Here is a 14,175-nt window from a genome sequence, read left to right as displayed (position 1 = left end):
TTTGGCATAGCACTACAAAAAGTGTGACCATGTAGTCACGCGTATATGACTTAATGCATCCTGACGTCTATTATTCTCATCCGACATTAGAAGCAGATTCGAAAATGATGGTTCTTGCTCAAGTATTTGATACCGATTATTTAGATTAAAATAAAAATTATAAAATCTAATAAAAACTTATAAAATCAATCAAATTCAATTTATGACCGCCTACATAAAAAGCCGATTCAACTTTGTGAACCTAACTCTAATGTTTTTCGCCGGCGTTCAAACTTCAATTGATTTATTTATTTATTTGGATCCTAATCTGAGTTAAAACTTAAATTAACACTCACTTCTTATTCTAATTTGTTGTAAAACACCTTCTAACACTTGTTTCAATTTGGTCTCTGGACATGCTCAAGTTGATTTCTTCGAAATATGCGTTGTAGAGTGCCATCATTCTATACATAGGTTCGTTTCGCGCGTAATTCATGATCCTATTTGTAAGCTGAAATGGCCTCGCCTCACGCTGCGCAAACTGCTGCGTCCTTGTTTGGGCGATATCTGGGAAAGCATATACGGCGAATAATACCTTCCACTTGCTAAATCCTTCAGAAACAATACATCGATTGATTTTCTACGATTTTCGAGCGAATCTAATCCAACCAACATGCACAAAGCACGGTAATCCGGCATTGTCTCTTGCCATCCAAAGTTTATCAGTGCGTATTTGAGAAATTTCTTTTGGACTCTTTCTAATCTTTTAATGTGGACGTTGTAATACGGTTGCCAAACAATATTTGCGTACTCAATTGTTGTACGAACTAAACCAACATAGATTTTCACGATAGTATATGGGTCATTCAACTCATGACAAATTCTGCTGATCATTCCAAACATAGAGTTTGCTTTGGCTACCACTTGTTCTATATGTTTCGTGAAATTTAGTTCTTTGTCCAATTCGACTCCAAGATCCTTTACCGATGTCTTCCTGGTAATTATCAAACTGTTTTCCAAGCGATACTCGTACATAATGTTCGTTATTTTGCGAGAAAATGATATAACGTTGCACTTGGATACGTTAATTTTCAATCCATGGCTTTTACAACATTCTAAAAATTGGTATAGCGCAGAGGTCGGCAACCTTTTGAGCCAGAAGAGCCAAAAACTTCAAATTTCCAAAATTTCAAAGTCTTAAGGAGCCTCATTCAAGATTTTTTTTTCTTAGAATAAATATGAATGATCATCAATGAACATAAGTTTTACAAAAAAAAATAAAATCAAGAGAGTTCGTTCTTTCTCTTGAATATATATTTTTTTAACTGTTTCTGATCACCATTACGTACATGGGTTCTCTTCTGGATCGTCGAATCTTCTAACATGGTTGGATTATAAATCAATTTGAATGAGAGTATTTTTATTATTTCTTCGGCAATGTAAAGCTTTTAAAATAACAAAGTGAAAAGAAATACATTTTCTCAAAATTATCAAATTTTTATGACATTTCGCCAGATTTCTCCGAAATCCAGAAGTATGAGGTTCAACCGAAATTAATGTAGACGAACATTTTAATCTTCAAAAATTATACTCCTGATAACTGGCTGTTACAGATGTAATTCCGAATTTTGAATTTTTTAAAATATATGACATCAAGCCAACGTGTCTTCAGAATTATTATGCATCTGGCAAATAAAAAAATCTCATTTTATGTCACATGTTCTTCAGTGATGTACAATCGATTGAATGAAGAATGAAATTTAATACATTGTAGATTATTCATCAATGCTTGCTAAAGCATAGATTACTGGAAAACAAATCTGTAGTGAACCAGTATAAATTTATAAAAATTAAATTTTGTAGCCTTTATTGAAAATTCGTTAAAGTATATAAAGCAACAGTTCATTTTAACTGGCAAGATAAGATCAAAGATACTTTTAAAGTTTCAAAACAAACATTAATAAAAATAAATCAATGGTAGTTACCTTTTGAAAATAAAATAAAAAAATATGTCTGTTACTGAAATTTCGGTCAAAATTTGTTTGCATTTGAGCATTCGGGCATCACACTTGAAATTTTAAATGTGTTAAAAAAATCAACACTTTACGTTTTTTCAAACAGTTTAATTAAACCTTTGCTCCGGGGTGCAAAGGTCAATTTAGTTATCAATTTCAAGTGTGTTGCAAATGATTAAGTTTACAAATATATTTTCAGAATTGAAATTTTCATTCATTCTCCCTTTTTTCTGTACGTCGCCAGGCCGGGTAAATCCGGACATTAAGGTTAAATTTTAAATTCAAAACCCGGTGATATTCAGGCAAATCTAGCCAAAACTGGGCATTTTCCATAAAGAGGCAAGATAAAGCTGAAAAAAATGTTCACCAAGGCACATCAGCGGATTTCAAATCTTATCTCAAAATTCTAAAAAAAATAAGATGCTCGTTTACTTCGATAAAACAAGTTGAAAATTTGGAGTTTCGTAAAAATTGTAAATAATCTGGGAGAAAACTGGGGCTTTTTTCTCCAGGTAACCGGACCGAAGCGGTATTTTCTCACTTTTATTTTGAATATCCAGGCAAGTCAGGTTGAAACTGAGCAATCTGGAATGCTAATCTATATTTAGATAAAAGAAAACTATCGTTTTCAATTCAAATCAATAGGATAACATTGAGGTGGTTTTTCAAATATTTTTATGTTGAGAAATGCTTAATTGATTCAATTTCGTAAATTTCAAATGAACGTTTTTCTTAGAGGGCAAAAAGTGATGAGTGCTAAATATAAAATGTGATGAGGGTAACGTTGATGAATAAAAAAACAGAGGTTATCTAAGAACTTCCTTTTGTAAATGATAAACTTTGATTTTCCTGTTAGGTACAGCTCAACTTTTGATTTCGATTGATTCATAATTATAAAAGCGTTTTGGTAATACATATTTTGATTTTAGTTTTTGTTGTTTGAAAACACGGTTAATGATAGAATAAATCTCGAAGCATCAGCATAGATGCTTTAAAAACAGTGAAATGCAAAAAAAAATGTAAAATTAGGCTTAAAAAAAACCTATTTTGACTTTTCGTCTTTTCCGCTTGATGCTACAGCGAATGTAAGCGCATTTTGCAAAATTAAGCAATCCTTCGGAGAACGAACGGGAAGGAATATTTTAAGATCATCTGCATATATCAGCACAAACACGTCCTGTAGAACCTCGGGAAACTCATTCAACACAGTGATGAAAAGAAGGGGTCCCAAGTGACTCCCTTGTGGTACCCCACTGTTAATCAAGAAAGTACCGGATCTGACGTTTCCTAACTTCACATATTGAACTCTTTGAACGAGGTATGAACGTATCCATTTGAGACAGGTACCACCCATTCCATTTTTACAGAGCACGAAAAGTAAAGCGTTGATTTCGTTCACATCAAATGCTTTCGACATGTCTGTGCATATAGCGTCAACCTGTAGTCCTTGCAGCATCCATTTTGAAGTTGTTGAGACAAACTTTCCAAGATTTGTCACGGTCGATCGTCTTCGCAAAAAACCATGTTGTACGTCGGATATTCTCCTTTCCAACCATGGGTACATATGGTCGTAGACAATAATGCTCTCAAAAAGCTTGGGTATGGCAGAAAGAATAGCGACTCCACGATAATTTTCAACAGGAAGCTTAGAAGCAGATTTATGTATCGGTATAATATGGGAAATCTTCCAAAACTTCGGAAAATTTCCTTCGTTAATAGAATCCAAGAAAAGGCGATGCAAGGGTGCTTCAAGCCCATCAACGCACTTTTTTAGGAGTGAGTTAGTTAAGCCGTCAGGACCGCTGCCTTTAGCTTCGTCAAGCATTAAAATTTTCCTTCTGACTTCTGTTATCGATATTGCTAGCCCGGGAATAACATTCCCCGGAAGCTCATACTCGAGATCTGTTCCAGTCGAGCAGTATACGCTTTGAAAATATTTTGCAAGTAGTTCCGAAGCCTCTTCTAAATTGTTTGCATATTTAGAGCAGTACGAAACATTTTTCGGTATTAAATTAGACTTTCGTTTGGAATTACAATACTTCCAGAATCGTTTCGGTTCAGTTTGAATATTTCGTTGAAGATTTTCAAAGTACAAACATCGCTGGGCTCTATGCAGGCTTTTAAATGCATCACCGCAACTCGATATGCGGTTTTATCAGACTGAGTTTTAGTTCTACGGTATCGATTATGTTTCCTTCGTTTGTCCTTTAAGAGACGTATTGTGTCAGCGTCAAACCACTCCGGGTATCTGGAGTTATCGATTCAAGCTTAAAGCGCTAATCGCCAATCGCTAACTGTTGACTAACAATAGCGTAAACAGCATGGCAACAGCATGGATTATGCATCTCATATTGCTTAACCATTGTAGAATAACCAAATTCAAATCAGGCAGCCGATTTGAATTTTGGTTGAACGACAACTGAACTGCTATTTTAAAATTGATATAAACAAATGTTTGCTTTTTCAATTTTTAATAAAGAAATTTGTAAATCAAATCGGAAGCTAAAAGAGCTGTATCTTACAGAAATATTACGAAAATGAACACTGTCATGATCCATCTCTCAGTAACATTTTTTCTCGACGATTTTTCTTCATATTTTATTTTTGGACCCAGAGAATTGTTTTGATTTGAGCTTCATAATAAGTTTCAAGCTGACTCTGATAATCAAAAGGTATTTCTAGTTCGTAGGAAGATGGCAAATGATTAAAACTTTTGAATCGTGATTCATTCGGCGTATCGTAGCAATAAGTCCCAGGTTTGGAAATTGTATATTGTTCAAAAGGGTGTTAGGTTGTGAGGTTAAAATTGATAAACCGCTGTAAAAACCTGCCTAAGTAGACGAATTAGTTTCCAAAAAGAAAATCCTTGGTTACCTGTTAAACGAGAAGATTATCGATTAACCGAAAAACACTATAGGTGAGTAGGAATGTGTTATCCTCCAGATTGAAAAAAATGATTCTGGGGCCAAAGTTTGATCTTCTGCCCAATAATTTCTTCGCTTCATGCTCATCCGACCAAGACGCTGTCATATTTTGACAAAATTGTCAACAGCAGAAGACGATACCAGGCATTGAGTCCTGTGGCAAAAATACGTCGACGGCATACCCTTTGGCCACCTAATTGGACAGTGATGCACGTTTGGCTTATTTATTGTTTATGATGGTTTCTGTGTGCGGTCACCGAAAAGCCACAACTTGGCGCGAATATCTCAATTAATTACCTGGTCGACGGAACGTGGTGGTCAGGAAACAACAAAGATTACGCGAGTAAATAAATATTCCTATCTCTCACAGCTAGCAGTAGCATGGGATGCCTACCGGAATGTTGGCAGCTTAGGAAGGAAGGCAAGCAGCTATTTTAATATACTTTGTGACATATTTAGATGAAAGTAAAAATAGGTGCCCAGCCGATTCAAAGTGACGAATAATATAAAATAGATATAAAAAGATGTCATAAATTTGCCCCTTGAAGATGATATTTTCCTGTTGAGGCACGTAAACAAAATTCGGATGTCATCCATCATTGACAGTTCTCATCATACAACAAATTTACATTAACGAATAATAGCGGCATTCTTGCTTTGAACTTAATTTCATAATGAAATTAGTTAAATGATTTTTTAAAACTTAAAATCCATCTTACATGTTTTGAGAATTCATTGTATTCTGATAATGATGTCTGATTCGCTCTTTTAAATGCAGCTATTTTTCAACAGCCTGTCTGGCAAACAACATTTTCGAAATTCAAAACACATTCAACTCAATCTCTCTTAATTCTCTACTACGCGTGAAATACAATCTGGAAGAGTTCGTTTGAAGTTTTTCAAACCTTCAAAATTAAAATCAAACGATGCAAAATCAGTTTAAGATTCAAGCTTTATAACTCAGAACTAAGAATTTAACTTTGAAATTCAGATTCAGAACAAGAAGAATTAGCAAATCGGAAAAAGAATGTAAATAAGTCTTTTATTCATTTTTACTAACGCATCACTACCGTAAAGTTTAGATTACCTTATTTACATTATTGCAATCACCTTACAACCTTACAACCCGGAATGAATGAGACGTTTCAGTTTTGCAGACTTTAGAATCAATTCTATCAATCCTCAATTCCGAACCGGTTCAAGCGGCTGCACCAAAACGAATCAAAACCGGTTCCATGTTTAGCACAACTGGTATGAACATTTTCACAAATTCTTTGCCTAACTGAAGGCGTTTCCATAGTGGGCTGAAATGGAGAGTTGAATGTTCATACCAGTCTCGCTGTTCGATCGCAAAACTGAGTGAAAAGAGAGAAAAACATTTCTGAAACAAAACCTTTCTGAACGTTTTAAAATCAAATAGGTATTTCGTTAAATTCTGTCGTTCAACTCAAGTTTTTTTATATGACTTATGGAAGTTCTAAAACTTATCCGTTTTGAGTCAAATCAATCAATAATTGAGAACTGAAGAGCTACACAAACATAGTTTGAATTTATTTAACATCCTCGAGATTCAAATGTTTAAGTCTCAGAGATGCAATGAATTAAGAAATAAAGAAAAGTTATAGAAGAAATAAGCAAAAGTTATAGTTTTGTATAAATTCCATCGTAAAGGACATGTTTGAGGTTAAGATAGTAAATTTTTTATTTACTTGTTGAAGACTGCAAAACATTCTAACCTATGCTTTAAAAAGAACAATGATTCATTTTGTTTTAAAAGGACTCTTAAAAGTTTTTAGAATATCATTCATACTTAACTACATCTGAAGTTTATATATTCTCCTAACTGTTTTCCAAGTTTGAAAGCTTAAATATCAAGCTTCCAAAAGGCAAAGTTTAGTTTGAATTTCATATTTATAGTAAAAGCTAGAATTTCAAATCCAAATTCTAAAATATTTGTTTATCGAAACCTGCGACCGAACAGCTCTTCTAATAAAATTCAAGCACGAGAAAGGAAACGCTTTGCTTCAAGTGAAAGATTTTGCTTTGCATAGGTAGGGGAGAATTAGGATACTTGATCCCTGGGGATACTTGACTCCCCAGCTATATTTCGAAACTGGAATGTCTTACATAGTTCAAATGTTCTAGAACAATTTGCCATATAAAACAATAAAAAACCTGCTACCTCGAAAAAATTTCAAGATTTTATTTTTGAGTTGCTGAACATCGTTTGAAAAATCTAACAAAATTTGACTTGAAGATCTTTTTTTAATCATTTTTAAATGTTTCCCACACGAAAAAATTACTATAAAAATTCCAAGTTTATTTCTGTTTTAAAATTATTCCGTCTCACGACATAACTTGATTAACATTATTCCTAAAATATTTTTTTTTAAGTTAAAGGAGTTAGGGGCCCTAGATCCATGGAAGATTTTTGGAAATATTACTTTTAATTCAAGAAAACGGCTATTCTAAAAGTATGTCTTGAACCCCGTAATCATAACATACTTAAAGGCATTTTTCAAATCTGTTGAGTCCTTTTTACTTTTCTGAAACTTTTCTATAATAAGTTGTGAGTTAGTCGACCTTCTAAAAATATGGTATTTTGATGTTTATATTATACCCTAGGGGAGAATGGGGTACTTGATCCCCTTTCTTTATTTTCATCATATCTTTTAACGAAAATTTAGAAACTTGCACTTTGCATTTTTTGACAGCGTGTAATTTCATGTTTATATGCCCCAAAAGTTAGAATGATACATAAACTCGTAGATAAACTAGAAGCATTTTCGTGGAACTTTAAAAAATTGTGATAGGTATTATTTATGTTAAAGGAGACTTGATCCTTAATTCATGATGCCTTGACCCTAGGCAAAATTCTAGTTAAATCGAAAGATAAAAGGTCCGTTGACTATTTTTTGCCACATTAGTTGAATTTGCCATATCATTTCACAGTTTGTAAATATCAGACAAATAGAATTCTAAAAGTATGTTTAATACCCTATAATCATTGCATACTTTGAGGCGCAATTTTCTAGTTTTTGGATAAATATAGTGTTTTAGTCCATTTCAACAGATAATTACCACTCGATAAACATTAGTTATTGGATGGATATTTGTAATCTCATGATAACCAATGTTCACGATCCATTCAGAAGAAAAGTATATCATTTTGGATTCTAGGGATTTTTCATGTGAGAAACATTATAAAGTGATAAAAAAAATCTGCAAATCACAATTTGTTAAATTTTTCAAAAAAGTTCAAAATCTCGATTAAAAAATTTTTTAAAACTTTTTGAGATAACAGCTTTGTTGTTTTGTTCTATTTGGCTCATTTTTCTAGAACATTTGATATTTGTGAGACATTCCTGTTTCGAGATATAGGGAAGGAATCAAGTATCCCGAGGGATAAAGTATCTTCATTCTCCCCTAATGATTGACATATTGGAATAAACATTTTTATTAATATTTTTCATATTGGAAACATTTGAAAGTTATGAAAAAAGATCTCCATGCCACGTTTGGTTTTTTTTTTTCATTCGAAGTTCAATAGCTTAAAATACATATTATATTTGTTTAAATTTTGTGAGCTTGCAGCACACATTTGTTGTGCTTTATTCGGAACATTCATCTAGAACATTAATTTGATCTTTTTAAGATATTGCCGTTTCGAAATAAAGCTAAGGAATCAAGTCACTCCAGGGATGAAGTAAACATCTCACTCTGCCCTCTCTTTATTTTATAGTCATTTTGTAGGTTCTGATTTTAATTTCTTGTAGTTTATCTTAGTGTTGTTTTTATCCAAAAATAAACATGTAAAGTAATCATCCAATGATCTGTTTTCCAGCGAGTTTTCTATTGTTTAAATTATCGAGAATTAAAATAAAAAGTTTTATCCTTAAACTTATGCATCCTGAATACTGTATTTAATTTAATTTGTAAAAGTGATTCTGAATTGTTAAGGGAGTCCTGAATTAGCAAACCCGTAATTTCAATTTCAAATTCCTCCTTCAAACTGAATTAAATGTCCCAATTTTATACATAACTTAATAATCTGCGTTTTGAATCAAAATTATTTTTTTGAATTTCCTAATTTTTTTCTGAATTTTAATTTCCATTTCATCATATGAATCCAAAATTAAATGATCGAAAACATCCAATTTTCGAAAGAAAATTGATAGCGCGTGTGATAAATTTTAAAATTGAAGTACCTACGAATAATTTTGAATCGAAGATCTCACTTGAATTGTGAATTTAAGATAAAAATCTTTATCTTTCATTTGAAGAAGAAACAAAATTTTAAATCAATTTTTTATACTGAATTGGAATGCTTGTTTTTATATCTTCAATAGTTGAGACTTAATTGCCTGCATTAAATGATGATATGGAGAGCATATCTCAAACTCAAGGCACAAAACTTGAAGACTGATCGTTCCATGCTATTCAATAAATTTAATCTGGAATTAAATTAAAAGTTGGGTTGTTTCTAAGCACTTATAATATTTGATCTTAATGTTAACATTATTTTTTAAGTTATTTCCAATTCCAATGAGATACTAAAGTTAAAAAAAAATCTGTATCAATTTAAAGCTTTTAGCAAAATCAATTGTTTCAGTTATTCGAAGTTCATTAAAACTTTCTATTTCTCTAGAACAAAAACCTATGAACCACATCGTGAGAAAGCTTGGAAAGTGTACAACTTAAATGTTTTTTTCCTGTAAGAATCCAGCTTGGTTTTCATTGCTCTTGGGAGATGATAATTATACACATTTGTATGATCTGATGTATTGGTCGCTTCCTCCAGTACAAAAGACCCGAAAAATATGTGGTATAACGTTTCCACTGATTGATTGGATCAGACGCCCTCCCGCTTTCTGGTCAATGAATAGGTAGATCCGTACGTTCTACCTCGCTCTGTAGATAGATAAATTATTCTCCCATCTAGAGCCTTCAATTAATCGAATTACCTCTTAGCATCTCAAAACACGCATTCATCTGCCCATTTTCAACAAGTCCATACATCATGATGGATCAGTTCTCGGCTCCTAGCGGCACCTTTTTCTCGCTCCTAGTTTGTTTTAGTTCTAACTTCGCCTAATTGGAACTTTCCTCCGTGATTTCAAATTTGTTTACCAGCTCTCTCGAATCTGGCCTGTCTGTCTGTTTGTCCATCTCGGAAATAATTTTCCATACGTTCGTATGGTGGGGGCAGTTTCTTTATTTTACTTTATTCTTACTTTGCTTGCGAAAGACGTTTTTTTATTGGTTGCATGATATAGCAGTTTTGGGAATATGTATTTCATTTCCGATTTTGTCAAAAAAAAAGTAGGAATAAGAATTGTATATAATGTATAATTGTATATTAATGCCTTTCTCCAATACACATAAAATTAAACTGAAAAAATGCCGGATATCGCTTACTATTTTGGAATCCTTAATTTCAGAACCAATTTTCCAAAATCTGATCACAGAAACCACGGAATATCGAAGAAGAAAGAATTTTTCTTGGTTTTGATTTCGATTCGACATCTCTTCGTTGTAGAAGTTTATGATGACTATTTGAATAAGGTCAGTTTCAACCCATGTTAAGAGCCCTTAATAAGAGTACATATAGTGAAACTTTAACGATTTGATTCAGCTTGAAAATATTACTGGATTCTATTAGTCAAATTTGTGTTTATATTTTTTTCATCACCGCAGGCAGCTGGCAAATGGTGGATGATGTCATAATGTGCAACACTAGACCCCATAGTGGTCATATCACCTCTTATTCACAACTCCTATCTACCCTCCCGTGGTGCCGGCTGGGTTACGAGTAACCTAAGCGGAGATCGGGTACCCAACCCCGGTGGATGTTTTGGTCGCATGCAGACTTAGAAGGTTGCCGCACGCGTCTGTTCTCCAGGTCAGGGGCGTTATGATAACAACCTGCTGCTCCTGATTTATTAAAATATTACGGAATCCGAAAGAAATGACCGACCTGGAACTTTGGCAACGACTTTTAGCATGAAAACACGGACACGAATTGGAACTTGGAACGTTTTAACCCTTGCCCAACAAGGCAAGCTGTCTCAACTTGCTAGAGAAGCTAGCCGCCTCAAGCTTGAAATTCTGGGACTGAGCAAAGTGCGTTGGCCAACACTGGAGAACACAAGACACAGTCCGTTCAAGTCCTGCTTCACCCTGGCATACGAGGAGAACACGCTACTCGGGAACGAGGAATTGGTTTCCTATTAAGCCCGCAGGCCCATGCGGCCCTCATAATACGGGAACCGATAAACGAAAGAATAATCGTAGCCAGATTTAGAGCACGGGTTAGAAACCTTACAATGGTCCAATGTTGTGCGCCAACTGACGTTGCCGATTTGCAGGAGAAAGAGCAATTTTACAGTCAACTGAACAGCATGTAGAGAAAATTCCGAAGGGTGACATTCAAATCCATTTGGGCGTCTTCAACGCAAAGATTGGCTCCGACAATCAGGACCTTGAGCGCATCATGGAGCGCCATGGCCTAGGACAGATGAGCGAAAACGGAGAGCTGTTTGTAGAATTCTGTGGTAACAACAACATGGTGATTGGTGGTCACTTGGGTATCACGAGATGGCCGAACAGAAAATCAAACTGACCACATCTGCATCAGCGAAGCGCAAACATTGCATCTGACCATTACCTCGTCCTTGGCGAGAAACGACTGAGAGTTGCGTGTGTCCAACGGCGTGAGGAGAAAGTCGGGTGTCGATACGACGTCCGCCGGTTGCAGAATCCAGTGGTGAAAAGGGCATACGTTGAACAGCTAGAATCTCGAGCCTCGGAATGGCCGACAGACGGAACAGTCGAAGAACAGTGGTGTGGAATAAAGAATGCCTTTATCAAGACAAGCCATGGTACTCTCGGTAAAGTTTGAGGAAGAAGAAGTGAATAGATGTCGGATGAAACTTGGAGGATGGTCGATGAACGGAGAAAGGCGAAAGTCGAAATTGAGCAGGCATGTACCGGATCAGCCAGAGAAGCCGGCCGTTTACGATATGCTGAGATGAAAATAGGCAGTTTATCGAGCTTGTAAACGAGACAAGAGAGTCTGGACAAACTCCCTAGCCGAAGACGAAGGAAGAGCCGCCGCCAATGGAGATATCCGTTTACTTTATGACATTTCTCGCCGCCTCGGTTGTGCAAGGACTAATGCAGGAATGCCGCTGAAAGACCAAGCAGGTCAGTTATTGGCCGATCGAACTGATCAGCTCAAACGATGGACTGAGCACTTCGAACAACTCTTCCGAGTCACGAATAGCCATGGCCAACAGAACCCGCAGCTTGAAGCGCCAACAGTAAGTCGCACAATGGCGTCAACTCGGAAGCGCCATCGCTGGCTGAAATAGAAGCGGCAATCAAAGACATGAAATCAAACAAAGCACTTAGGATCGATTGCATCCTTGCTGAAATGCCGACCCTGCCTTGTCGGCACAAATTTTGCATCGTCTTTTCGCTGATATTTGGGATACTGCAACATTCCCGTCCGGCTGGATGCAGGGTATTCTTGTAAAGGTCCCGAAGAAAGGTGACCATACAAAGTGCGGTAACTGGCGAGGCATAACGTTGATCTGTACAACCCTCAAAGTACTCTGCAAAGTGATCCTGAACAGGTCCAGAAGAAAATCGACGCTACACTCCGACGGCAACAAGCTAGATTCCGATCCGGACGATCGCGTGTGGACCACATCACAACGCTACGAATCATATTGGACCAAATCAACGAACTCCAGGACTCTCTTCTGCTGGTGTTAGTTGATTTCGAAAAAGCATTCGACCGACTTAACCATGAAAACATCTGGGCGGCTCAAAGGCGGCGAGGCGTCCCAGAGAAACTATTCCATCTCATCGAAGCACAGTACGAGGCATTTTCGTGCAACGTCTTGCACGACGGTGTCTTGTCCGTTCCAATCCCAGTAACGGCTGGAGTGAGACAGGGATGTATCTTAACACTGCAATTTTTTCTAATCGTATTGGTTGAGATTCTGGCTAGATCGATCGTCTGTGCACCAAACCGAGGATTGCCGTGGAATCCTTCAAAAATGGAGCAACTGAACGACCTTGACCTGGCTGACGATATTGTTTTGCTCGCCCAAACACAACCGGATATACAGAGCAAACTCGACGTGCTCACTGAAAGCTCCAAGACAGCAGGTCTCAAAGTCAATGTCGGAAAGACCAAGTCGATGGAGATCAACACATCTGGCGCTCAAGTCAGATATCACTACGAACGAAAATTCGAATCTTTAACACAAATGTCCAATCCGTATTGCTGTACGGGTGTGAAACTTGGTGAACATTTGCGGTAACGACGCGAAACTACAAGTATTTGTAAACCGCTGCCTACGGAATATCATCCGCGCTTGGAAGCCTGGCAACTGGATCTCAAATGAGGAACTAAATCGCCGGTGTCATCAAAAGGCGCTAGAAATCGAGATTCGAGAACGTAAGTGGAGATGGATTGGGCACACGCTGCGAAGAGATGAGAACGAGATTTGCAGAGAGACGCTTGAATGGAATCCAGAAAGACGTCGAAGAAGAGGCAGGCCCAGAAGGTCGTGGCAGCGTCACCTGTGGAGGTCTTTTACCACGGCCCCATGCACCGGAGGTTCGGCGCGGGAACATTGAGTAATTAAGTAAGCACTAAAATCACAGACTTATACCGCCAGGACACTCTTTTTCAGTTTTTCGCAAGATTTATGAGCAATGTCGGCACTAGAGGCACATCGATCGCACGAAAGACATCTAAGCTGGCGATTTCAGTTTGGTCAAATTTTATAGTAAAATTTCAAGTTGCAATGGATCGTTTGTTTTTGTTTGTTAATAGACTTGAAGGACTAAACTGCGACTCCAAGAATCCAAGAACCATAAATTAAAAAGTTTAATTTGTGCCTTTTTAAAGTTTAATATGAAATGTGAAGATGAAGAAGAATTGAAAATCCGATGAGTCCATCACAAACAACACGCTTCCGGGTATAAGGATTGTGTGAAGTCACTGCCGGCTGACGAAGGATTTGGTGAGATTGTTTTATGTTGAAACTTTTCAATCCTATCTGCCAAGTAGGATTTCCTAAATTGTACCCTTCCAGATCCCTTCTGAAACAGTTTCCTAGGTCGTATGAGTTCTCTGCACCTAAAGAGTTTATTTTGCTGTTTCAGATCTTCCCTACCATGGTTACATTGACTTGTCGCGGTGTGCAATACGGTACCACACTGATTTTCAAAAGTAACAC

This window comes from Uranotaenia lowii, chromosome 2 (assembly GCF_029784155.1).
Source record: "Uranotaenia lowii strain MFRU-FL chromosome 2, ASM2978415v1, whole genome shotgun sequence".
NCBI lineage: Eukaryota > Metazoa > Arthropoda > Insecta > Diptera > Culicidae > Uranotaenia > Uranotaenia lowii.
Note: the sequence above shows the minus strand (reverse complement) of the source record.